This window comes from Panulirus ornatus, chromosome 5 (genome assembly GCF_036320965.1).
Source record: "Panulirus ornatus isolate Po-2019 chromosome 5, ASM3632096v1, whole genome shotgun sequence".
Classification (NCBI taxonomy): domain Eukaryota; kingdom Metazoa; phylum Arthropoda; class Malacostraca; order Decapoda; family Palinuridae; genus Panulirus; species Panulirus ornatus.
The window spans coordinates 5,508,961-5,535,578 of record NC_092228.1 but is presented as its reverse complement, the minus strand read 5'-3'; the positions used below and the strand labels follow the sequence as shown (position 1 = coordinate 5,535,578).

Here is a 26,618-nt window from a genome sequence, read left to right as displayed (position 1 = left end):
CAAAAAGAAAAAAGTATTGAAGTTTTTTCCTTTCGTCTTCCAACTGTGGATAAAACTTCCCCTTATTTTTCAGGGGGATTGGGAGTTGGGGAGGGGGTACTGATCTTTTCAACCTTGACCATCCTTACACAAGAAAAAACTCTCATTAGAGTTGCTATGCATAATACCGAAAGATGACCCTGGGGTTCAACGGATGACCCTGGGGTACAACGCATGTCCCTGGGGTCCAACAAATGTTCTTCGGCTACACAGGTCTTACACTGAGTCCTTCGAACAATTACGACCGGTATATTACACGTTAATTCATTCCCTGATTCCGAGCGAGCAAGCTAGCTGTTAACCCTGGGAACTAATTTTAGGGCGACTGGGTGAACACAAAGGAGGAAGTATGGAGAGCAAACAAAGCCTCTTAAAGAATGGATAAAACTGGAGCTATGAATGGAGTGGTGGAGGAGAACGCGCTCAGAGAACTCACTGGGACGTTCTGGCTGTGTGTACGGTGCAAATGGAAGACTTGTGAATAATGTGAAGATCCCTGGCAATGGCGAGAGTGCATGAGGTGTGAGGCGTGGTGGGCCTGTGGTCTGTAATACTGACTGTGGAAGTGCGTCGAGGCTTTGGTTTTTTTTTCTAATGGTCATCAAGATGGTACGGGTAACTGTACGGCCTAGCCATAGCCATGGCGAGGGATGGTAGCGAGGAGAATACGAAGAAAGACCTACTCTGGTATATGAATACTTGAACTATGAATATTGAATCCAAGTATGTACAGGTCAGGAAGGGGTCAAATGGTAGCAGTTGGAGGTGGATAACGCGAGCAGTAAGTCTGGGATGTAGCAGGAGAGACGGAAGGAAACTGATGATGTGGGATGGATACAACTTGAATGTGTAAGACATTCGTCAGGTCCCCACTCCTGGTGTGGGGTCTTAGTAACAGCCAATTGTTCACCAGGGGTTCAGCGTGTGTATGTGTATTGAGCGCTACCAGGGGGGGAATTAGGTCTGGAGGTCATAACAATATATAAACAGATATTTCAATGCTTTCGCACGCCCGCGCAGGCAGGCGTTACGTCAAGGCGTAAATACATATCATCAGACTAGGATACCTTGAGATGATCACTTTAAAAATAAAAATTTATGTATACAAGAGGAAGAAAAAAGGGGATGTTTAGAGGTAAACAACCCAGGCTAGGGCAACGCTGCCCACCACCACCGCCAGAGCCCAGCACACTCACTAGACAGGTTTTTTTTTCCCGAAGGATGAACAAGGTTGTGGTAACCAAACATTATGTAACTGCAGCCACGGAAGGAGATGGGAAAAATATATATATACATATCAAACGCGGTTTAAGCGAACCGGAGGATTGCCTGCGGAGCACTGCCGACTTGCCTAAAACTTACTCGAGTGAAAATAAAAAAAAAAGTCCATGAACGGAGCATGATGAGAGAAACCTCGAGAACGTGTGAGCCAAGGTTGAGGTCGAGCCTGGAGGACGAAGTCTGAGAAGCAGCGAATTTAATGGCGACGGCTCGAGGTGGGCCGCCTTCAACCTGCTTAGAGAGAGAGAGAGAGAGAGAGAGAGAGAGAGAGAGAGAGAGAGAGAGAGAGAGAGAGAGAGAGAGAGAGAGAGAGTTAACGTCACGTTCATCAACCTTTACATATGCAAAGGATCTTTCGTCAATTGTTCCTAATGATGATAACGCACTTGGCCACCGACCTGTAGACCTTATCGAGAGAGCCACCATCCCCTGAAAATAAACATTCCCTAAAACGAAAACGGGATGAATTGTTTCGTCAACCAGATCGCAGTTCAAGGCACAAGAATAAAACAAAAAGAGAAAATGCAAGGGGAAAATATAACCACACACACACACACACACACACACATATATATATATATATATACATACATTAAACACGTCCTGGAGAAAATATCTCCACTCCAGACGCTGAACAAAACCGCACTCGACCCAGATGCAACACCCACCGCCTTCCTCCCTGTCGTGGTCGTGGAGACAACCGCCACTGACGGTAACGAAGAAACACGCCAGGAAAACCTCGCCACCGTACACCCCTATGGGAAATACAGCTGGCGGAGTACTGTGTATTCCCGAGCATCACTGAGACGCGAAACTGAATTGGGAAAGCCATAAATGAGGGAATAATACGTCACCGGCTGAGAATAGTTCAAACAGACATCGGAGTGTGTTTAATAAAGGTTCACATCCCACCACAAATACCGGGGTGTCCCTGTGTGTGTGTGTGTGTGTGTGTGTGTGTGTGTGTGTGTGTGTGTATCAAAGATCCTCCTCCTCCTCTTCCATTGGCCCAACAACGTCCGTCTCCGTCTGGTCCTTGAACCTCCTGTCTCACACCCTGCACGACCTCTTCTTGTTACACGTCTTACTATGGTTGTTCCTCAGTGGTACTGGTCTTCTTAAGTGCCGTTTACTACAACGTCTCGAACCATAATTTCTCGCGTCCAGTCTTCGTATGGCCGTATCACATGGGTAGGTTTTTTTTTTTCCTGTCAATCATCAAACGAGATTAACACTTACGTCATTTCTAATATCTACACTTCTGAGTCTCTCTCGCTCCTGTTTAATCTATCGATTAGCCTCAGAGCCTTCATCTCGTCTGCTTGTATGTTACTCTGCCAGTTTTTTCGGTGTCCAAGCTTCTGGGCGGCAAGTACTGGTCGTGTGGTAAGGGTTAAAGATCAGCACCATGGCTTTTCCTTGCATGTAATCATCCTCCAATTATCAGACACAACGCCTACGAATTATCTCGGCAATCTGTAAACCTCCAATTGGCTATTTCTTCTATCATTCCATCGCTGGCGCTCTTCAGGCGTACACACCCCACCAGTAAAAAACCATCCAAGTGGTCGTATGCCAGAGCATTATTACATAAGACTCTGCTCTGTGGGGTTTTTTTTTTGTTTTGTTTTAGAATGCGCAGACTCCCATTTCTGAAGCGGTCGACAACGCCCGGATTCCCTCGACGCAGCTTGTACTCCCGCTTCACCGCCGAAGGGCCGACTTGCTCTCGCACACAGACGCTGTTCTCATCGTCTTGTTCTCGTACGTGAATGGCGTCGTCACTCTATTCCAACACATCACTGGTTCTGTCATCCCCCAAACCGTTTTCTTCTTCCTTGACCTTGAAATGCTTTCGTCGACTTTCAGGGAATAAGTGAATGTCACATCGGGACCTTTATGCTAATCACGTTTTAGTTTCAGGTGAATGTCAAACTACAACCTTTTTCTTTATCAAATTTCAGCTGGAAACTGAAGGTCAAACTCTGTAAATGTTGCTTCTCAATCCTGTTGCAGGTTCTAAGCAGTCACAACATTGCAACCTCTCTGTTGTACAAGTTATGCTTGTCGTTTCTGTTCTATGAATAAAAAAAAAATTATACTCTCATATCATAAAAATTATGCACATCTTTATCATATCATGCACAGCGTTCGTATCTCAGTCATACACATCTTAAGTAGCCAAGAGTCATACGTAGTTTTAGCATCAAAAAGTTATACATAGCTTTAACATCAGAAAGGTATTCTTAGCTTTAGTACCTAATCATACACAGTTTTAGCATCAAAAAGTTATACATAGCTTTCACATCAGAAAATGTATTCTTAGCTTTAGTACCTAAACGTTAAGCATAGCTTTACAAGGATTGGTCAGACTGTAGCAGGGATGATCCCAGAGGAGCCGAGTTCCTTGCTATCTGCCTCATTATCGATCTGGGACAAATGTTTCAACACCGAACACACATTCCCGCCGCCACGACCACTCCCAGTAGGTTCAGATTCTCCTTTACTTCTGAACCCACCAACTATATGCATAAGACTCCTGCCTCCCTTCTTAGGATCCTCCGATCACGGTCTCATTTCTACCGCTTATTTCTATAACTTCCACACGCTACATCCTCCTCTCTCGAAGTGACAGCTGTGTCACTCTCGGGTGTTGTCTGCGGTCATTTCCGCTCAGCTTCTTTACTGACTCTCCTTGAGGCAGGTACTGCTTCGCTAGACGGGATGTCTCATATTATGATGAACGCTTTCTGGGGGTTGATTCGCTCTGGATGGAGTTCTGCTGCACGCAGCCGCCCCTGCTGTGTTATGCTGCTGGGTCCATCACCACTACACCACCACTGGCCTCGCACAGGGATCATAGCATTTATATGGCAATGTATCTTCTCCATATACAGAGAAATACACATACATCCATTAGTATCACACATATTGTTATTACTACCATCATCATTACTCTTATTACAACTTTTATCATCATTACTGTTGTTGTTGTAGTTGATAATTAATCTTATCATTTATCACTTCAGGTGTGGCGTGTGTGTGTGTGTGTGTGTGAAGTGGACCAGCATTTCCAAGTAAGAGGAAGATAAACACCGGAGATATGCAGGGATGGCGATATTCCCGGCGTGTTGATGTGGCGTCCAGTGTGTCGTGGATGGTTAAATCGCAGGTGCTTGTTACATGAGCATATCACTCGAGGGAGAGTAATGGCTCGGTGTCAGTGCAAGTGTTAAGTCGGGAATGACCCCTACAGGTGCGTGGGCTGGAGGTTGGGAGTCACAGATGTCACAGATGTCTGCGCCTTGTTTATCACCACCAACACAACAGGGTGCGCTGGTCCTGTCCTCGCGCACGCCAACTCACCAGAACACTCAACAGATAATTTCCACGTTTTCTACGTTCGGTGTAAGCCGCATCCAGAAATCAACCATATGTACGTTTACTGATAGCAAGCTGGCGAAGTCTGTCTTGAAACTAAATCAGAGGTGCGATACGGATTTTATCACACGTGTCAATGAATTTCAATTCTATGCTGGATTCTAGGGTTCTCCTGCGAGGGAATTCGATTCAAAACAGAAATCCCGAGGCCCTCCCTAATCTGAAGGACTAACAAGCATCGTTCACATTAGTTATCACGCAATAGACGTATTTTCAAAATGACGTTAAGCAACGTCATATGGGCTCATCAAGAAGTATTGGGCATACAAGACGAAAACTTGGTAACGTAAGGTATCAAAACAATGTCGACGACACTTAACGAACATTCACATTAAGCAAGTATTAAGCTCAACAAACACGGTATGATAATGCGCCTCCCTGACGGAGATGCGAACGCTCGTATGGTTAGTGAAATGCACGGGAGATAAGATCTATGGAGGGGCGCAGCACCAGCGGCGGGAGGAGGGAGGGGGGACCGACCGGGCCAAACCCTACTCCCCCCTAAACTTTCACTCGTTGGTCAGGACGAGCGACGGGGATGCATGATGTTGCCATGCAAGACAGCTACCAAACTCTACCGTTCCGCTCTGAAGGAGTTCTTTAGCTTCCGCCACAGATATGTGTGCGTAACTTCAGGAACGTTCGAATGACGTTGCGGATCGCATCACTTCTGCAAGAAGGGAATCTCGCGTAGGCGTATCAACTGAGCGTAATAATGGCGAGGGGAGATGGCTGGTGGTACCTTCAGCGACCTTCGGCAGCCACCCATTCATCACGAAGGTATGTCTGTCGAGAAGTGAGAAGTGCGTACGGAATTACCTTAAAAAAAAACCCGAAGTGTTTCGAGATTTTTCGATTGGTGGTTTTGAAAAATTGGACGTTGGTGGCCTTTTTTCTATTTTCTTTTTAAATGACTCTTACACTCAGCCGATAGGCCTGAAGCCCACATGACCAGTCAACCATGAATGCGGACGGTGTCCACATTACATACCACTCCACGCCCAGAACTTAAGACCCGCGAAAGTACTAGACCTTTCAACACACCGCGGAGTGAGACATATGAACATCATCGTTCAACAGGGAGGCGAAAATGGGTTATTAAGCATTAGTGAAAGACACTGATACAAAATTGTGCCATTAGCATCTTAATTATAGTAACTGCAACAGCTATACATCTAACAATGAAACAGGAGAACTACAGGGGCGTCACAGCCAATCGGGGCGTCAATCGAGCCTTCCTGTGACTTATTTTGTTCAAGCAGGCAGTAGCAGAACACACGTTCCTGAGTGAACAAATCAGCGTGAGACACGGAGCTTGTATTGGTGCTGCCAGGAAGACCGTCGACCTAAGTGTTCTGCAGGAGGAGGAGGAGGAAGAGGCGAGATCGGAAACTCTTACGAGGACAGAAAGGCGAATCAGAAAAGAACGAAACGCAGTAGATTCACGCAGCGACGGGGCCAAAGATACGGAACAGCCTTGGCTTCCAAATCAGCAACTAAATCGCTAACAATTCAAGAGACGAAAGAACAACAACAAGTCGTGGTCAAGTGTAGCTCCAAGTCTGTAGCACATTTTTTTCCTTAACGTTTGGCCGCACTGGTCTTGTAAGCAGGTGGGCTCTGTCGCATCCCTTGAGGAGGGAGGGGATGAGGAGGAGGAGAAATGAATTAACCAGACTGTGCCAGACAACATCAAGGAAAACTAACCGTAGCGCCACATCAATATCGCAATCCCTAAACTGATACATCAAGTCGGGACAAAATTGCACCACATGTAATGCCCTCTGATAATTCATACGGGAAGACGATGAAGATTTTATATTCTAAAACCAATCACTCGACGAAAGCAATATATATATATATATATATATATATATATATATATATATATATATATATATATATATATATATATATATATATATTAACACGCTAACCTCACCTATTCCCGTGACTATTCGGACTCAATCGACTTATAATGACGTCACTCATCCGACAGTCGACTGACTCTAGAACTGAAATGAATGAACAAAAGGTATTCATCCATCAGTCTAAGCCACCCTGTCGAATGGGTGACTCCGTGACGTCACCTTCATGAACGCCCCGGGCTGGCTGAGGTGCCATTTCCGGAGAACCACCAAACTCACGCTGATCGGGTCATGACCATCAGCATGTTGGCGCTGCCGTCGCATCGCTGCCCTACGCGCAAGTCTCCCACCGATTCTGAATCTATTCCGAGCGATGACGACGACTTCTTCTTCAGCAGAAGCAGAGGATTCGAAACCGTTTTCGTTCGTAGTCTCGAGTAACACGAGCCGCGAGACCGACGTTCAACTCGTTTTCCCGAGTACGTCGTCGTCCGATTTCGTAACCAGAGAAAACATTCCTACTGTGAAGGTTGAGGAAGGGAGGCGTAACCTACAAACACATATTTTTCCACGACTGACCAACTCACTGTGGCTCTCTTCCATGCGCAGTTCTATACGCGGCGTATAATCGAGAAGAGGGAGTCAGTTTGGACCTCTGTCGGAACGAAGGTCGTGACTTCCATACGTTAACGGACGGGGGAAACGTGAAATAATCTGAGAAAATCATAAAAATTTCAGCTATCAATTGAGGACACCAACTTACACACGGGGGGGAAGGGGTGGGGTGGGTGTGGAAATGAGATAAGAGGAGTTTTTAATTCTCCTGAGCACAGATATGACCCGTCGGTGCGACGACGTCTGAGTATGATGACCTGGCATTTGCCCTGACCTAGGTCATTATACTCACGGGTCCTATACCATTATACTCACGGATCCTATACCATTATACTCACGGATCCTATACCATTATACTCACGGGTGATCCTATACTATCCAACTACTTTAAGGGATTAGAAACTTACTGGAGGAACGAGTACCCAGCACACACCCTAGCCACTGGAGAACCAGAACAAACCCACTAGATCATTACAACATCTGTCCTGCTCTCAAACAACAGCGACGCTGGGGGTAAAACAGACCTGTTACACCCTTATTGTCAACACCTGCGCGCAAGCATACGACACGACCTGACACACACAGACACACACACACACACACACACACACACTAGTCCTTTGTTTATATGTGCTGAAGAGAGAGAGAGAGAGAGAGAGAGAGAGAGAGAGAGAGAGAGAGAGAGAGAGAGAGAGAGAGAGAGAGAGAGAGAGATAACTTGATAAATACAACTCACGATTTCACGAGAATGGCCACACGCCTTAACACTCTCCCTTTTCCATATACAAATTATATATATATATATATATATATATATATATATATATATATATATATATATATATATATATATATATATATATATATATATATATATACCAGTGTATGTGGGTGGGTTGGGCCATTCTTTCGTTGGCTTCCTTGCGCTACCTCGATAACGCGGGAAACGGCGATTAAGTATAATTAATATATATGTATATATATATATATATATATATATATATATATATATATATATATATATATATATATATGGCCTATCCCGATTTCCACCACCTGCCAACACCACCATCACCACAGCTGGTGACGTCATGACAACCCCCGTCCAGAGGGAGGTCACAGTTGCACCACCTGCCGACACCACAAGTGGTGAGGCCACCGAGGAAATGACGTCACACCAGCCAAGGGCGGGGACCAAGCTTGGGCGAGGAAGGCACCCCCCCCCCCACCCCCTCCTTCTCCAGGAATTTGTCACCATTCCCCCCTCGCCCACCAACCCCATCTAGCCACCGATTGGTCCAGTAAATACCATTCATGGTATCATAGGAGCATATATATATATATATATATATATATATATATATATATATATATATGTATATATATATATATATATATATATATATATTCCTGAGTCTACGGGGAAATGGACTCATAGGAATATACTTGATCACGCAAAATTGTGATCCTTTCCAATATATATATATATATATATATATATATATATATATATATATATATATATATATATATATATATTATATGTTTGAAGGAATAGTGGTTCCAACAATGTTGTATGGTTGCAAGGCGTGGGCTATGGATAGAGTTGTGCGCAGGAGGATGGGTGTGCTGGAAATGAGATGTTTGAGGACAATGTGTGGTGTGAGGTGGTTTGATCGAGTAAGTAACGTAAGGGTAAGAGAGAGGTGTGGAAATAAAAAGAGCGTGGTTGAGAGAGCAGAAGAGGGTGTTTTGAAGTGGTTTGGGCACATGGAGAGAATGAGTGAGGAAAGATTGACCAAGAGGATATATGTGTCGGAGGTGGAGGGAACGAGGAGAAGAGGGAGACCAAATTGGAGGTGGAAAGATGGAGTGAAAAAGATTTTGAGTGATCGGGGCCTGAACATGCAGGAGGGTGAAAGGCGGGCAAGGAATAGAGTGAATTGGATCGATGTGGTATACCGGGGTCGACGTGCTGTCAATGGATTGAATCAGGGCATGTGAAGCGTCTGGGGTAAACCATGGAAAGTTCTGTGGGGCCTGGATGTGGAAAGGGAGCTGTGGTTTCGGGCATTGTTACAAGACAGCTAGAGACTGAGTGTGAACGAATGGGGCCTTTGTTGTCTTTTCCTAGCGCTACCTCGCACAGCTGAGGGGGGAGGGGGATGTTATTCTATGTGTGGCGAGGTGGCGATGGGAATAAATAAAGGCAGACAGTATGAATTATGCACATGTCTATATATGTATATGTCTGTGTGTGTATATGTATATGTACATTGAGATGTATAGGTATGTATATTTGCGTGTGTGGACGTGTATGTATATACATGTGTATGGGGGTAGATTGGGCCATTTCTTTCGTCTGTTTCCTTGCGCTACCTCGCAAACGCGGGAGACAGCGACAAAGCAAATATATATATATATATCTTACTCGTCGCGTCGAAAACGCGTGAAATGAAGCAAATCTACGCTGCCCCTACCACAGAAAACGGGATGTCTCAGGCTATACTAACACACCGCTGACGGGGTCGACCTGATGCGGTGATGACATAAACCTCGGTGATGACGTCAGACGATGACGTCACACCTCGGGCACAGTCTACGGGGCGGGCGCGTAACATTTAAGAGACCCCCCCCCCAATGAAAGACGTCCCACGTCATCGTGACGTCAAGTTCGATGTTCGTCAGCGTGTGAGGCGAATGTAGCACTTCCTGAAGCACCAATAAATACTTGTATGTGTGGTGTACCACACTATTGCCCCCCCCCCCACCCCTCCTGCCTCTCTCATCCATTTCTTTCCCATTCTACACTACCCCTTCCCCCCCTATCTCTCTCACCCAAATTTTTCCCCATCCTAAACTACCTACCCCTCTCTCCCTCCCTCTCTCCCTCTCTCCCTGTCTCACCCACTCCCTTCTTTCCCCATCAGGCACTACCGTCTCCCTCTCTCATCCCATTCTTTCCCATCAGGCGCTCTACCTGCTCCAACCCTCAACCCTCTACTTTCCCACCGTACACCCCGTTCATCCTCTCCCACCCACTACGTTTCCCATACGCTACGTACAAAGGGAGACTATATTGTACTGGGGCAAGTCATGAGCGCCCCCTCCTCCCCGCCAGGACCTCACCCACTCACGTTCAGCCTCCGATACGACTTCCCCTACATCCTCTCCTTACGATCAACCACTACATAATCTCCTTCAAGGAAGACATTTCCACCACATCAGTAAACCCCCCTTACAGAACCACGTACCACCTACAGCCTCTCTTGTCGTGCTTGCCCCATCCGATTTAACTGCGCCACACAACCCTTACAGCTGCCGCCACACAACCCTTACAGCTGAAATGTTTCCCCCGGCAAAAATATTTGCTTTTCTGGCTATGTTAGTCAGCCCTCTTATTATCCTTCCCGTTTTCTTTCATAAGATTGGGTAAATGGCAACTCATTCCTTTTAACTTTCTAAAATACTTTTAAAATTAGCATCGCGGGAGTAAGAAATCACACTTCGTCATCCTACTTCACCAACTGAATGCTTTTCGAAATAATTTCATTCAGAGAATATATATATATATATATATATATATATATATATATATATATATATATATATATATATATATATATATATATATATATATATATGGCGACGAGGGAGAGGGATTCCGTATTGCACAAGAAATACAAAAATAATGAAGCCAAACTTACCGACCACACTGTAATCCATGCCGCAATCCCAGGACAAATAACCTCATTTTGAATTCCACCAGACCCTAGACCAGCGATGGTTTTCTATTGTCGGCCGTACTTACAACGAATCAAACGAGCCATACCGGCTCTGAGTTGTACGTGTATTAATCTGTTCATGCATAAAAAAATGTAATGGTGCCTCAATACTGCTACCTCTCATATATATATATATATATATATATATATATATATATATATATATATATATATATATATATATATATATATATATATATATATGAAGGTGAAATCGCATTTCAGTAGTTCATACAATTTTATTCAAAATGTAATTTTCTATACATGGACCACAGTATAGAAAAATTACGTTAAATAAAAAGTAAATGAACTACTGAATTGCGATTTCACCTTCATATATATATATATATATATATATATATATATATATATATGTGTGTGTGTGTTGGAACTTGAGGGAGGGGGTGAGGGGAGCGGGTACGAACAATATGGTGCAACAGTAGGAACACGTGAGGCAGGTGGTGGTGTGGGGCGTGGGAAGGGGGATGGGGTGCGGGGTGCCTGGTGTTATGTCTCTCATCCTCCGAGGTTCCCACTCTCGGAGGGCGGTGGAGAGAGGAGGAGGAGGAGGAGGAGGAGGAGGAGAAGGAGAGGTGAGGAGAAAGTGGGAAGGTTCTGGAGAGAAGGTAGGCGGGGTCATCCCTCCCCCACCATCTTTTCTTTCCCACCCCTCCTTCTTTAACACTCCCCCTACCGCTCTCTCCCCACCGCTGGCAGCCATGAACCGTAAAGTTCACGCCCTCAGCTCGGCAGGCGCCCATGCGGGGTAAAATGCCCAGGAAACTGTGCATATATTATCGGGTTGTGGTTTGGTGTTGGCGTGGTCGTGGCTGTGATGGCCGTGACTACAACCCCTATATTCTACAACCGCATTAAGCATTAATCATATATATATATATATATATATATATATATATATATATATATATATATATATATATATATATATTCCGAAGTCCACGGAGAAAATGAAACACGATAAGTTCCCAAGTGCACTTTCGTGTAATAATCACGTCATCATACATACACCGACATACATACTGACATGTAGTACATAATACACTGACGGAGGAAAGACGATGCTACATTCTCTGAAAAGGCACATGGGCAGAGAAAACGCATCGCAGGGTAATTCCGTGCAACATACAGCGCCCGTCGAAATAAAGTATAACATTCCGTGTATTATACAGTGGTAGAAATGAAATACAATACATTATTCAGCGCATTATACACCGGCGGAGGGAGGGAATATGCGATATTTTTCAGGGTGTGAAATGCTTACATTTCAGCCGTTTCCAGTTGTGGGAAAAAGCCAGGAGGAGGTCGACAGATGGAGCGCTTACTTTAACAGTCACCCCTTTGACGGATGGGGAGGGGGGTAGGGGGGTGCGTTCACTGTAAGACGGACCGAAGGAGAAGGTATTGGTGGAGGGGAGAGGGAGGAGGAGGAGTGAATGCTTGGGAGAGAGAGAGAGAGAGAGAGAGAGAGAGAGAGAGAGAGAGAGAGAGAGAGAGAGAGAGAGAGAGGGGGGGGGGTAAACCGCCTAATGGAAGAGCAATATTGGAACAGTGGGTTCAGCCGCTGGGGAGGCAGGGGAGAGGGTAACACTGTTGGAGATGGGGCAAGATGGGGAGGAGGGGGGGCGGGTAACATTTTGTGGGAGGGAGGGATGGGCCACAGCTGACTATCAGTGGTGGTGATGGTGCCAGTATTGGAAATGGTTTCAGTGTTGGTGATGGTGCCAGTGATGGGGAGGGTGAGGGGAGAACCTTCAGATGGCACAGGGGAGGGGAAGGTTCCACTGCCGTAGGTGGGATGACGTGAGGGTTCCAGTGTCAGTGGCTAAGCTCGAGTGCTGGAAAGTGAAGGAAGAAAAGGTTGTGGGATGGGAGAAGTTTTAGGGAAAAGCGGGGCAGAGGAAGGGGAATGAACGGGGGTTCTACAAAGAGAGGTGTTAGGGTGGGGTGAGTGAGGTTGTAGTACTGTGGGGTGGGGAGAACGTAGCGGTAAGGGTGGGGGAGAGAAGTGAGGTGGTGCTGGGGGTGTGTGTGTTGCAGTGGGAAGGGCGTGGGGTGGAGGGCAGGTGGGTGGAGTGGGGGTGGGGTGGGGGGTTCAGTGACCGTCTCGGTGGGTGGCTGGCTGGGAGGAGGAGGAGGCGGGTGAGAGGCCACACAGTCCATAGGTAATGTCCCAGTCACGGCAGCTGGGCTGCTGCAGGTGTCAAGCCTCCGTGTCCCGCATGCCTGCACACACACACACACACACACACACACACACACACACACACACACACACACACACACACACACACACACACACACACACACACACACACACACACACACACACACACACACACACACACATTCTCTGGACAATGACAACATCCAAAGAGAATAGGCAGGAGTCAAGCTGGTCCAGGTTAGCTGGAGATACTGCAATGGATAACTTCCTCCCCAGCAGCAGTTGACTGGAAGGACAGGTTTTGGAAGCTGAAGAATTTGCGAGGCGTTGCTTGGAGGGCTCCTGGGAGTGTTGACTGGAGGGGGGGGGAGGGTTGTTCTGCGGGCTGAAGACTTTACGAGGGGGGGTTTGTCAGAGGGGTTCACACCGGGAGTGCTCTTTGATCAGGGGAGAGAGAGAGAGAGAGAAGGGAGGGGGGGGGGTTGAAGGAAAATGGGAGATAATACGAAAGGTGTTAAGATCGTAAGGTTGGACTCGGGAGATCAGTATCTCAATTAGTGAAGTTCAGGGAGGCAGAATCCCTGATATCAAAAAGGTAATTAAGACAATCTCTAAAAGGTAGAGGTCATTGAGGCAGAATCCCTAAAGGGTAGAGGTCATTAAGACAGAATCCCTAAAGGGTAGAGGTCATTTAAGACAGAATCCCTAAAGGGTAGAGTCATTTAAGACAGAATCCCTAAAGGGAAGAGGTCATTCAAGACAGAATCCGTAAAGGGTAGAGGTCATCAAGACAGAATCCGTAAAGGGTAGAGGTCATTTAAGACAGAATCCCTGATAGGTAAAGACCATTAAGACAGAATCCCTGATAAGGAAAGTTCAAGACATCATCAAGACAACATCCCTGCCACAGGTCAACACACACACACGGCTCACAACATGCACAGGTCCAGGTAGCTGTCCATAAAAGCGTGAGCATCTCCCTTAGCGGCTGACCCTGGTTGAGAGGGGGGGGGGGAGGTGTTCCGGGAGAACCTACCTGCGAGGTGTTTGCCGGAGGGTGCTGGGCAAAGCCACGAATATGAGATACATAAGAGAACAGAAGGAGAGGACGACGAGGAGTACGGATCCTTGGGAGGAGGGGCGTGTTCAACTCTGGTGCTAAATCGTCGAGCAAGCATGATACATGACGGAGCCTGTTATCACACCTTTGGCTAATTCAGACCTAGATATGACAGCTCTGGATAGGTGGAGGGAGGGAACACGTGCAGTTCTTTACTGTTTAACATTAACCTGCACGAGCAGGTTTGTTAAATACCAACCAACCACTTTCCTCACGTGTTGCATCTTAACCAATCTTCATTGCTGGTAATCTGGTGTCATGAAGACGAACCAATGATTAATTTCGGTAATCACTCACAATGAAGATAAAGACGAGGGAAAAAATCACAAAGTTCATTAACTTCCAAGTATCTCTTGGCTATGATACTTCTCTTTACCTAATACGTGCATGTTATAAATCTACACAACCCATCGTTCAGCTCTCCCGAGTCTGTACATCTGCAGAAACACGTTCTTCCCTATATAACATGCTAATTTATGCATTTACCTGCCCCAGGGCCTAATCGGCCCGTCACCTCCACTGGGCGTGCCTATGGTGTGAGGAAGATATTTCTATTACATACTATTCTTCAGTTATCTTGCCTGTGCGAATATTTCCACACACACACACACACACACACACACACACACACACACACACACACACACACACACAATTAGCCTGGGGTATGTGTATATATGTGTGCGTGTGTGTGTGCATACACACATCGGAGCAGACACGGTACACATTTACAAGACTAAGGGACCGGGCAACACAAGTGTAAATTTCTCTCTCCGCAACACACGGTGGCGATGCCATAGTGTCTAGCTCTTTACGCCATGTGTAGGGGCGGGACGTGTAAAGGGAATTCATCAAATGTACCGCAAGTCTGTAAAAGGGGGTCTAACGCGTATCAAATTTACATAAATATATAATCGGTGGTAACGTATGCACGGTAAACTCAACTAAACATTCTCTCTCTCTCTCTCTCTCTCTCTCTCTCTCTCTCTCTCTCTCTCTCTCTCTCTCTCTCTCTCTCTCTCTCTCTCTCTCTCTCTCTCCGGCACCATACTCTATCGCTCTTACACACACACACGCTCCTCCCCTAAGCCTTTCTCCCTCTCCCTTCATTCCACTAACTGACCAAGAATTCCAAACACGTCCGTTTTTCATCGTCTGGGTCCCTGTTAGGGAAAATTTACGAACACTCCACAGCAGAGCCCCGAATATGTATATTAATATAATGTGTGAACTCTACCCGTCATAATACATATCCCTCATCGAAGTAAGAGATCTATCGTAAACCATCTACATCATCTACTTCCCTGAAGTACAATAAGACTATCATAAGAGAGAGAGAAAATGGTTTTACACCTTATGGTTTGTAATTTTAATATAGTGTCCCTCGTAAGAACACCACTGACAGAAAACGGGAGACCTTTGTTTATAAGTATGAGGGTCCGCTGTTGAAAATCTTAGAGAAGACCACACAATGACGTCAGAACCTCAAGGCACCCACAGGATGGTCCGTAGTTACACAGGAGGCTGACCTACGTAGAGATATGCATTGTGCCCGTGCATACCGATGAATGGTTCCTCCTGAGGGGCTTAGGTATTCGCTGCTGCTCACTCCCCGCGGGAGAAGGATGGTCGGGCGGCAGCCGACGTGTGGAACAGGAGTGCATGGTGGCACCAGGAGAGGACGTGTGGAACGGGAGTGCATGGTGGCACCAGGAGAGGACGTGTGGAACGGGGGTGCATGGTGGCACCAGGAGAGGACGTGTGGAACGGGGGTGCATGGTGGTACCAGGAGAGAGGATGGCTGGAGGATATCGGAACAAACTGAGATAAACAGGGGCATGAAAGTGTTAACTTGCCGACGCTTGAGTTCATTTTTTGTATTAAAAAAAAATCACAATATTAGCTTTTTAGGCAACGTAGAACTGCCACTGTGGAGACACTCTCTCCACACACACACACACACACACACACACACACACACACGTACGTACGTACCTTCATAAAGTAATGTAGGACAGCGCCAGCCGCCTCTCCCCGGTGTACTCACATCTGTCAAGGGAAAAAAATAAATAACATCAGATGCAGGAAAAAAAAATAAAGATATTTTCCTGCAAGCTGAGAGTCCATGTGAATAATGGGGCTTGACGACGTACATGGAGTTTCATATTAAAGGAAAAAAAAAAAAGCCAAGAGGAAGTACTGACTTGTGGGAAGCAAATGCTGGAACTCCGTGCCACGAGCACTTGCTCGTCTGTAAGTGACTTCCTGGTGAAATGATCTGAATAATTTTGTGCAGTTCAGGCTTACAGTGTAATTGCATTGTCTAAAAACCCAAGGATGAATTATTCCTGACACAAGACAGAGTAAAATATTGTCCCAAAAGACATGTGATCCGGTATGCACGGCAGCATACTTAAACTTTACACAAGAAACACTTTATACTTAAAAGTACATAAACTTGTGGTCGTAAACTTCAACGTGACTGACATATGGTACTGAGGCTGGCCAAATGACCTTTGATTCATGGCAACCATCAAACCAACAATATATATATATATATATATATATATATATATATATATATATATATATATATATATATATATATATATATATTTCTTTCTTTCTTTTAAACTATTAGCCATTTCCCGCGTTAGCGAGGTAGCGCTAAGAACAGAGGACTGGGCCTTTTTTGGAATATCCTCAACTGGCCCCCTCTGTTCCTTCTTTTGGAAAATTTAAAAAAAAAAAAAAAAACGAGAGGGGGAGGATTTCCAGCCCCCCGCTCCCTTCCCTTTTAGTCGCCTTCTACGACACGCAAGGAATACGTGGGAAGTATTCTTAATCCCCTATCCCCAGGGATAATATATATATATATATATATATATATATATATATATATATATATATATATATATATATATATATATATATATATGCCGAATAAATCCCTAAGAGAATGGACCATAGTAATATGCACATCATTACAATAATGTTTACTCACTTATTCTGACACACAAATATATGACCTTTTCTTTCGCCAAAAGATATATAAGTTTACAAAGTTCCTAGCATATATATATATATATATATATATATATATATATATATATATATATATATATATATATATATATATATATATATATATATATACACACACCTACCTTCTTACGTACAACACACACATGTACATATATATCCACAGAGACACCCAAGCAGCTAGGACAGCCAAGAGGCGAGGCTAGCGCCGGCGGGGGAACTAACTCCTGAAGGCGTGCCTGGCAGTCCTGTGAGTTAGGTCCAGTAGAGGAAGGCGGGAGCCGGGGTCGCTCGCCCCCTGGAGAAACACACACACACACACACACACACACACACACACACACACACACACACTGGACCCTCCTGCACCCCCTGCAACCTCACCAACATCCATCACTCCTCTCCCCCACTTCAACACACAAACACACACACTCAAAATGACAAACCGGACGTCAGATGACATCAATTCTCGATACTCAAAACAAAAACTCTTTAATTAAAGCTATACATAAATACCGACCCTCCGGTTTTAAGATGAAAAATTCCAACAGATAACCAGCTTAAACTGGCATATAAATATAAATCAAGACACTCCAAATAATGATGTGATTTAGAGAGAGAGAGAGAGAGAGAGAGAGAGAGAGAGAGAGAGAGAGAGAGAGAGAGAGAGAGAGAGAGAGAGAGAGAGAGAGAGAAAACGCTCGAATAATAATGGCCTTTCAAAAGGACAACGGCGAGATAACAGGTGAGTGACGACGTTCCTGTGCAGAGATAGCGCGTCGCCTGGGAGCCGCTGACCCGCGCATTCTGCATGATCAAGAAATGCGAAATGCCTGAGGGAGTGGGGGGTGAGGCGGACATGACACCTGGGGACTGTGAACCCTCTGAGCACGACGACCTGTCCCTTTGCAAGGGTCAGGTCAGAGGCCGGGTGGCATCATCGTGCCCGAGGGTCGTCCCGTCGTGCTCGAGGGTCGCACCGTCGTGCTCATGAGTCGTGCCGTTGTGCTCGAAGGTCGTACCGCTGTGCCTATGGTTCGCACCGTCGTGCTCGGGGGTCGTACCATCGCGCTCGTGGGTCGTACCGTCGTGCCCGAGGCTCGTTCCGTCGTGCTCGAAGGTCGTACCGTCGTGCTCACAAGCCTTCCTAACGTGCTAAATCCACCCCAAAATCACGTTCGTGAGGCTTTCGTGGAAACTTTCTAAGCAAGATAAGATAACGGAACATGACGTGAGTGACAGCTCACAGCAAGGTGTGGCGCGACGCGTTCACAGCCGACGGTTCACGAAGTCTAAACCAACCTGCCATGATAAAGGAGACATAGTCAAACAAGCATGGGGACAAACACACAGCATGTGTATGCACAGACATGCACGCACGTGCACGAACAAAAAAAAATGCAATTTCTTGAACACACGCATATAAATTCACATACACGCTAGCATAAACAAATACACAAACATGTAGAGACAAGCACATAATGCTATAAATGGACACAAATACTAACAACCAAATGATCACAAACACATAGCAAATGCACACACACACACACACACACACACACACACACACGAACACAGACTGATAAAATACATGGTAGTCAATAAAGACACCAAGAAACAAGCACACGCCATAAAACAAAGACAATGCTTTTAGGGGGTGGGGGTGGGGGGTTGAAATCCTTATAACACTACAAAAAAAAAAGATTGACAAACCCGACAAAATAACAAATACCTCAAGTACTGAATAATGATTCGAAAATGAACATTGAAAGGAAAAACAAGAAGGAGACATCCTATCCTACATGATTCCCACAAGACGTCTGAGGACAGGGAATAAATCAGAATAATAAACGGCGGAAATTCCCCCCGCCCTCTTATACCGGTTGCATCCCTCCCCCCCTCCCCCTTCCCCCCAGAGGGAGGAGAGGATCAGAACTACAGTTACGTAGGACAGGTTAGGGTCAGCAGGGGTCATGCCCGAGCCGGGATGATGCGATGGACTCGCCCGGCGTTTTGCTTGCTGCTATTTCTGTTCGCTGGACGCTAACGTGATACGTCGGTCGCTCGCACTGTTTGCTTGTTCAGAGTCGCTGATTGTTCGCCTGGACACTGCAGTGCGCCTGTCGCGTCGTTTGAGTGGTCGGTTGTCTTTGGAACATCTAGCTGGTCGTCGGAGTAGTTAGCTGGCCGCTGGCGTTGTTTACCTGCTCGTTTGGGCTACCCTGCCCGGTCGTTAGAGGAGTCAGCTGGTCGTCAGAATAGTTAGCTGGTCGTCACAGTACTTACATGGTCGTTAGAGGAGTAAGCTAGACGGCAGAGTAGTCAGTTGGTCATTACCGTAGTTACCTGGTCGTTAGGGGGAATTAAATGATCGTTTATAAGGTGAGCTGGTCGCCATTAGTAGTTAATTGGCCGTCACTGAAATTAGCTGGTCATTAGAGGAGTTTAGAGGTCGTTAGATGAGTTAGTTCGCTCCAGTGAAGGATACAATCCCACACTATGGCTGGGTCATAACTAAAATAGGAAAACAGTTAAAATTGGGGATAAAAGGTACAGAAATATTTTAACAGTATTTGTAAGATGTGGAAAATCTTGTCATTCAAGAAGGGGCAGGTCGTAGTGGTTGGGAAAGAACATGAGGAGGCAAAGTGTTCCAAAAGATGAGCGGTGTAGGGAAAGAAACAGATATCACAACGGCCGACCTGCTAGTTGCTGCCGGCCGCGTGGTAATCGTGCGAAGAGCGTGGTCTGGCCACCAACGGGAGCACACAAGCTGGCCACATCGCGAGACATTTAACCAGAGTAATATCCATGTGAGAGGGAAAATGAACCATCACAGCGGCGTAGGGCAAGTGGGTCAAGTATCGAGATGGGAGAGTTGTGAGAAGGACTTTACAGCCAGAGACGGGAAGACACTGTATTGTAAACCAGGTTGCGTCTGCCCCTAGGGAAATCCTGTCTTAAGTTTATGAAGACGAGACGCTGATCGAACAAGAGAAGTTGGAGCGGATTTGAAGGAAGTGGAGAAATGATGGTGGTGTTCATCATCCGTCGGCGCACGAGTAAATCTGGTGTCTCCTGAAGAAGGGAAATCGTTCATATAAAGGAGGAGGAGTGTAGGTGACAAGACAAGAACCTACGGTAGATGGTTGTTGATAAGGAAAGGGGATCTTGAGCCATCGACAACCGTGAAGATAGGCTGGCCATGGAAGAACCCAGACATGAAGAAACACAATGAAGGGGGAAAAATCAAGGGAGGATCTTGTAGAAGAGACAAAAGCCTTCTGTTACATCGAGGCTCGCGACCATAAACGTGGGAATCCACTTAATCTCTCCAAGTGGATGACCAGACAATAGTAAGACAGGGAAGGACAGCTACCCACCCGTGGGGGTTGCCATGCGAGAGCCACGCTGATTGATCAGCGTAGTCAAGGGTTGGTTCTCTGCATGTCGCCAGAGTAAATAGCTCATCATCAAAGAGTAAATTCGGTCGTTAGTACCAATGCTCGCTCAACATTACCGTGTGTCGGCCGACCTCAGTCAGACTTGCCAAACCGCAAGTCCGTGTTCGTCTCGTTGATCGTCCATAACCTATCATCTGTGGTCCGTCTGTTGTTCTGGAAGCTCCTTGCCAGAAAAAAACCGTCTCGTTGCAACAGTCGTAATCGTGGTGTCGTAATTCGCTCTCAGATACGATAGTTCAAAAGTTAATAATAATAATAATAATAATAATAATAATAATAATAATAATAATAATAATTTTAATAATAATAATAATAATAATAATAATAATAATAATAATAATAATAATAATGATGATAATAATAATAATAAAAACGGTTTCCTGGGTAGGAAATACGGGCAAAAGAATGAAAAAGCAACAGGGTTATGACAAAGGATAGAGGGTGGTCAACAGAGTTATGTAAAATGTTTACTGTACAATGGGTGGACCAGGACTGTTCTTCGCTGCTCGTCCGTGACTGTGGTAATCTGCACGTAGCCAATGTATTTCATTCGTGGGTATCGCAGTCCCTACTGCAGTTCCCCTTCGCCATTGTAGTTTGGTCCGGGTTAGCGAGGTTCCGTTATCGCCGCCTTACATGCATTCGTCGATGCTACTGTAATTCTCTCGTTTCCAATACCAAACCACCGAACCTTTCAAAATCCTTGGACCGTCGCCTCGATATCGGACTCGCCTCGACTTAAAATTGCTGATCAACTCTTCACTATGTGGAAAATCAGTGTGGATGGTCCAAATTCGTCGAGTGGGGCCTCTCCCTCACAGAACCATCTTGCCCGATTCATATTCAGGCATCGCCTGAGGTCGGATGAATGAGTCGTGTCACGACCTTTGGTAACCCGTGAGTGGCTCACTGATTATACTTGGTGTTTCGCCTCCCTGGGCCAGGACCTCGCACAGGAGGCCTTCGGCGGAGCTGTCAGAAATCTTGGGATGGACGTGGTCCCTGCGACTCGTACCGCTACGGGCGGAGGTGTTAAGTAGTGCCTGGAACGTGCAACCTGAGAGAGAGAGAGAGAGAGAGAGAGAGAGAGAGAGGGTGGGGGGTAGGACCTAGACCTTCCAAGGGAGGCGACGACCACCAACCTGTTGAATCCGACACAAAGCTCCTACAGGTTGGAGAAGATTCAGGGAGATGGAAGCGTCGCGTCGGGGGAAAGGAGGACTGAAGTGGGAGCAGCAGCATTGGAGTGGAAAAGGAGTAGTATTGGAGTGGGAGAATTAGTAGTATTGGAGTGGAAGGAGTAGAGTTGCCTGCAAAGTCTCGTTAACTCTCCTTTACTCTTCCTTAAATGCTTCACATAATCTCGTTCCCTTCCTGCAGATCACCAACACTTCTGTCACGTTGCAACCTCTTCCTGTGATCTCCCCCTCGTGTGACCCACCTCCGTTGCTTCTATCTAAAAAGGGTTTGGGTGAATCTTTTCCTCGTGTACCCCCGACATCTCAAAAGCATCTGACGGGGGCTTGGCATAAGTCTATGTTTATCTAACCTCCTTGTTCTGGCATCTCTCTATGGTTGTCCCATCACGATAGCCACTGATGTGGAGCGTCACCTCCCTCTCGTCCTGTCCATAATGGCGTCGCTCAGGGTCCTATCCTAAATCTCCTGTCATTTTCTTTCTCATCAAAAATTACTTTTCTTTTTTTTAATAGCCAGCAACTCTATTCATGCCTACATCGACGAATCCACTCTACACATTCCAACTCACTTTCCCTCCCCTCCTCACTCCAATACTTGTTCTTTATCTCCCACAGAATCTATTTCCTCTCTTATTTCAGAACTGTGCAACATCACGGAATGGCGATTCAGTAACGTGGTTAAATTCAACAGAGCCAAAATGCAATTTCTACTCATACCTCTTTTTTCTATCTCTCTTCAGATCTCACCTGTCCCCTAATATTCAATCTCAAAGCCATATCCTCCTCACTGTCCAGGAAACTCTACATAATGAACATCACTGAATATTTCTCCCCTAAAAACCAGGGAGTTGTTGTGCAGGCGCGGCAATCATTTTCATTGCAAGCAAATATTCCGTGTATAAGGGGGCCTCGTCCACCCTAGTATGAATTACTGCTCGCATATATGGGGAGGCTCTTCTTCCACGTTTTCCCTAAGGCAGAGGTGGAAAAAATATAAAATTTTCCGCCTCGCTACGTGGTGATACCTCTCTTACCCTCCATCGCGACGATGCTTCCCTACCTCTGTCTTGCGTACGGGTATCACTTTGACGAGTAGTCTCGCGAAGTGTCTGCTTGTCTCCCAGCTCCTCCGACCAAGACTCGCGTTACAAGTCTTGCTGACTCCTGCCATACACACCGTCGCTGGGGGAATTCTCTACCTGTCTTTTGTCTTTCCCTCTTCCTATAACCTTTCCATCCTTGACAGTCAGGTCTACAAACACATGAGGGGTTCAATTTGATCCCTCCTCCATTCTCTCTTCTCCAAACCTATATCATCTTACATCTCATTCAAGACAGCTATGAATGGCAGCATGCTTCTGCTGTCGCCGCGTCGGTCGGCTGCTATAAATAAAAACCCACCGTAATTCATCTTCCATTAATCTCAAGTGTAATCTCGCTGTTCCATCAATGTATTACTAATCCCCCTTCATCAGTAAGTCATGTGGATCATAACTGATGTGTCAAATGCGTTAATGTATTCCTTTATTAAATCATCAATGTATTACTATTCAAGTTCATCCAAAAATGCATCAATGTTCCACTTCTTTTGTACATCAAAGTACCCACAATTCCACATCACTGAAGCACCATATTCTTCCACCATCAGACTTTCGAAGCATTACTGGTCTCCTTCCATATCGGGTGGTATCTTAATTTACCACACGAGTTCTCTCTCTCTCTCTCTCTTCTCTCTCTCTCTCTCTCTCTCTCTCTCTCTCTCCCTCTCTCTCTCTCTCTCTCTCTCTCTCTCTCTCTCTCTATATATATATATATATATATATATATATATATATATGGTTTGGTCACATGGAGAGAATGAGTGAGGAAAGATTGACCAAGAGGATATATATGTCGGAGGTGGAGGGAACGAGGAGAAGAGGGAGACCAAATTGGAGGTGGAAAGATGGAGTGAAAAAGATTTTGTGTGATCGGGGCCTGAACATGCAGGAGGGTGAAAGGAGGGCAAAGAATAGAGTGAATTGGAGCGATGTGGTATACCGGTGTTGACGTGCTGTCAGTGGATTGAATCAAGGCTTGTGTATGGGGGTGGGTTGGGCCATTTCTTTCGTCTGTTTCCTTGCGCTACCTCGCAAACGCGGGAGACAGCGACAAAGCAAAAAAGAAAAAAAAAAAATATATATATATATATATATATATATATATATATATATATATATATATATATATATATATATATATATATATATATATACCTTAATGGCACAAGTTTGTGCCTCGTCACATCTCTATCAAAGGAGGGCCACTCCAAAACTTAAGACAGCCATTACCTCCTCCCTCCGTCATCATAATTTCCACAAATGATAACAGTGCACTCAAGCATGTTCTGGAAGGCCAGCCTTAGCCCCGCCATCAGCCTCTCGCATCGTTTGTGTGTGTGTGTGTGTGTGTGTGTGTGTGTGTGTGTGTGTGTGTGTGTGTGTGTGTGTGTGTCATTCATTAGATGTCGTGGTACATTTTATGATGCTTGATTACTGGCTGTATTTTCTTGACTACTCGCTCGACGACAGGATATCGCGAACAACTGCTTGCGAAGAGTGAGTCAATGACGCAAGAACAAAAACAAAACAAAAGCAAAACAAAACAAAAAGACTTTAGAAAGCAAAGTGTGATGGTCTTGCTCGGGTCATCATCCTAACCAACTCTCCGCTTCTTCCTTCGCTATTCTTGGGTGTCTCCTGCCAAAGAGGCGGCCCTCCACGACCCAACCCACCCCCCCTAAAAGCCAACGGTACAAGTAACCCTCCCTCCCCCTGGGGGTGGGCACAGTTTGGAAACCATTGATCTAAGGCGACTTCTTGTTCCTTTTCTCTTCTTTTTTTGGCCTCATGGCATATGCTGCACGACCTTCACGACCCAGCCAGACAGTTAAGCCTGTGATACCATTTTCTTCCTCCGCTAACCTTTTACTTAAAATCTATTCGCCTCTGCAGTGTACTGGCAGTATGTGGTATCACGTCATCCATCAGTGTACTGGAACCAAATATGTACGAAGTATCAGGGTTACTTACAAACGTTTCTGATACGTTCCTTGTTCCAGATCCCTCCAATTATTAGCAATGGATCGATACATGATGGCCACTAACCCCTTGAGCACGACTGTATACAGCCCTTGGGCACGACTCTGTGCAACCCTTGAGCACGACTGTGTAACCCTTGAACACGACAGCACAACCCTTGAGCACGAGTGTACAGCCCTTGAGCATGACGACAATATCTCTATTCTCAAGGGCTTAAGAATTTCGTTCTTCTCCATGTATGATCACGACTGATTACCAGATGATGATCTTGAGCCGTAAATCTCTCCAGCCCATTTTTGCACGAGAGGAGATTCTTGGCAGACGTTCTCGTTGTCTCTTATCATAAGCGTGGAACGTCTCTGCTTACACCTTCATGTTATTTCCTCTGCGGCTGAGGTGTACGATCGTCCTGTAATCAAACTAGCGCATCAGTGTATTTCAAAGACCCGCGTGCTTTCAGTCGTACTCTCCTGCCGTACTCCTTTCCAGAGGGTTCCAGTCAGGGCGCACCTGGATCGTTCCAGTCAGGGCGCACCTGGAACGTTCCAGCCTAGGCGTACCTGGAGCGTTCCAGCCTAGGCATACCTGGAGCGTTCCGGGTAATCCGACGCATCACTCTCGCTCGCCCCTACGATCCGTTATCTGGGCGGCCACAGGCCTTTGGCTGCCGCTTTGGTGGGGCAGCCAGCCACCCACCCACCTCCCCAACCCTTGCCTCTTCTGACCCCCCTCCCCTCCCCCTCTGCCCCCAGCCCCACCCTCACCGCCACCATAAACTTTGTTACCACCCCGCCACACCGTCCAAGTTAACCCTTTGAGTTTTATTCCCAAAGCTGACCCTTCCTCACGGTAACTCCTCCCCGTTTATTCATGATGTTAATAACCTTTCCAGTCTGACCTTCCAGCTTGTGTTGTGTCTTCTAGTTCTCCCCTAATGTCCACTACTTTCCAGTTCTACCCTACAGTTCATAACTCTTGTAGTCTGACATTTCCAGCTTGTCTTATATCTTCCAGTCCTTCCCTAATGTTCATAGTTCTTGTAGTGTGAGCTTCTAGCTTGGTTTGTGTCCTCCACTTCACCCCTGAGCTTCGCCCTTCCAGTTTGGGCGTCCTGCAAAATCTTCCAGGTCTGTGTATCTAACCTAAACCAGTCTGCCATCCGTCCCTTGCAATAAAAGCTCTGGACTGGAGTTTACATCCAGCATATTCACCGGACCCTCGCTGCTCCGCTAACCATTCAACGCGTCCAGCTAACAGGTTGGGTAAACAAGTGCAGTCCAGGTTTCCATGTGCCCCTTCCAGTCAACCCTGCCAGGCAGATGACTTGCCGCCATCACGACTCAAATTCCTCACATTCTCCCCAGTGAGTCGACCCCCCTCCCCACTCACCCCACTCCTCCCCCGTCCGCACCCAACTGACCAGCCGCTCTGTACCATCCCCACCACCGCCACCACCACTACAACAACCGTCACAATCACCATAATCACCACTACCA

The 26,618-nt window shown here is 46.0% G+C and overlaps 1 protein-coding gene across 3 annotated transcripts in view; it reads right to left on the bottom strand.

Annotated features, from left to right (window-relative positions):
- Positions 1–26,618, bottom strand: part of Eip74EF (Ecdysone-induced protein E74) — a 630,411-nt gene that overhangs the window by 361,240 nt on the left and 242,553 nt on the right. For all 3 annotated transcript variants that reach the window (XM_071660155.1, XM_071660166.1, XM_071660239.1), the window contains one exon: positions 16,330–16,383. The gene's annotated coding sequence lies outside the window, so the exon portion shown is untranslated. The remainder of the gene's footprint in view (positions 1–16,329; positions 16,384–26,618) is intronic.